Genomic DNA, 1,629 nt, shown 5'->3' with positions numbered 1-1,629 from the left:
GGGCTCGGGCGGCTCGGGCTCGGGCTGCGCTGGCGCGGCGGCTCCGCGGGCTTCCCCTCGCGCCGGGCTCGGCTGCCTTTATCGCGCTTCTCCGCGATGGCGGCGGCGGCGGCGACGGACAAACATCTCACTGCGCAGGCCGAACGTCCTCCTCCTCCTCCTTCTCCTCCTCCGCCTCAGCGAGACGAGATCCGGCCCAGAGGGTGGAGGGGGGAGGAGGGAGGGAGGAGAGCGGAGAGTGGAGAGATGGGGGAGGGAGCAGGAGGACGGGAGGGGAGGCGGGAGACCGCGGCGCGCACGTCAGATCTCGCGAGATCAGGTCGGGCGCCGGCCCGGGGCGGGGCGGGGCGAAGCCCGGGAAGGGTGGGCGCCCGGAGAAGGGCTGAGGGAGGGGGTGGAGTTGAGGATGGGCGTGGTCAGAGGCCTGGAGGCGGGAGAGGGGCGGGGACTGTGATCGGAGGCGTAGGCTGCGTTTTCAAAAGAGGAGCGACGGAGACCCCCCCCCCGGTAGGCGGAGGTGGCCGCTGATTGGTGGAGGGCGAGGATGATGCGTCACGTGGGGCAGGAGGGGGGGGAAGTTCCGGGAGCAAAGCTGGGAGGGTTCTGCCGTGGGCTGGCCTGGCTGTGCTTGGCTGGCGAGGGTTGCAGGTAGTCTTGGGAAAGGGCGTGGGTTGCGAGTGGGCTGGGTCTGCGTCCTAGAACTGTGTTTTTCTAGGGCACGTGGCCTAGGGATGGGTACTTGAGCCCCAGCCAAACTCGAAAGGAGGGTTCGTGCCTGAGTTACCTGCAGAGTAAGAAACTGCTGTCCTCTGTTTCGCTGGGTGTTGCAACGCCTCAGAACTAAGGCCACCAGCTTGCTTACACTGTGCAAGCTCCTGCGTTTGTTGGTTAATTGGTATTTTCTGGAGGATCAAAAGCCAACTAATATCAAAATCCGGTTTTTATTTATATAGAAATAAAACAAGTGCCTAATGTAGTACCGTATTTTAATTATTTGTTAAACATGATAGACACCCGCCAAACAAATCTTTTGTACCATTACAAGAGCAGTGTAAATCATTAAAACAAAAATCGCCATGAAATTCAGTTTGCTGTAGGTTTTGAAGCATTTTTTCGAGGACTCATCATCCTATAGTTGAAATATCGAGTTCGACTACCTTTTGCTTTTAAATTAGTATGAATCCTACTTCCTAATTTGCCTACTTGGTCAATTGCTGTTTCCAGCTCTTCAGGAAAATATGAGTTTCTCCCGAAGTTTTTGATCTTCACATTTTAATGAACTGTTGTCCGGGTGGACATCTACATTTGAAATCTGAGCTCCAAATACTTTTTAAAATAGAAAACTTAATAAAGCTTGTTTATGGTCAGATTAGCCCTAAATTATTTATAATATCTAAGCTTACAGTGCTATGCTCACCTTGGTTGAAAATTCCTCATTGAAAAAATAAAATATATTTACCTCCTGACATGGTGGCACACACCCTTAATCCCCAGCACTAGGGAGGCAGAGGCGGGAGGATCTGTGTGTTCAAGGCCATCTTGTTCTACAATGTGAATTCCAAGACCACCAGGTGGTTACACAGAGAAACCCTTTTTCAAAATACAAATATATATATATATATATATATA

This window comes from Microtus ochrogaster, linkage group LG4 (assembly GCF_000317375.1).
Source record: "Microtus ochrogaster isolate Prairie Vole_2 linkage group LG4, MicOch1.0, whole genome shotgun sequence".
NCBI classification, from domain to species: Eukaryota; Metazoa; Chordata; class Mammalia; order Rodentia; family Cricetidae; genus Microtus; species Microtus ochrogaster.
Note: the sequence above shows the minus strand (reverse complement) of the source record.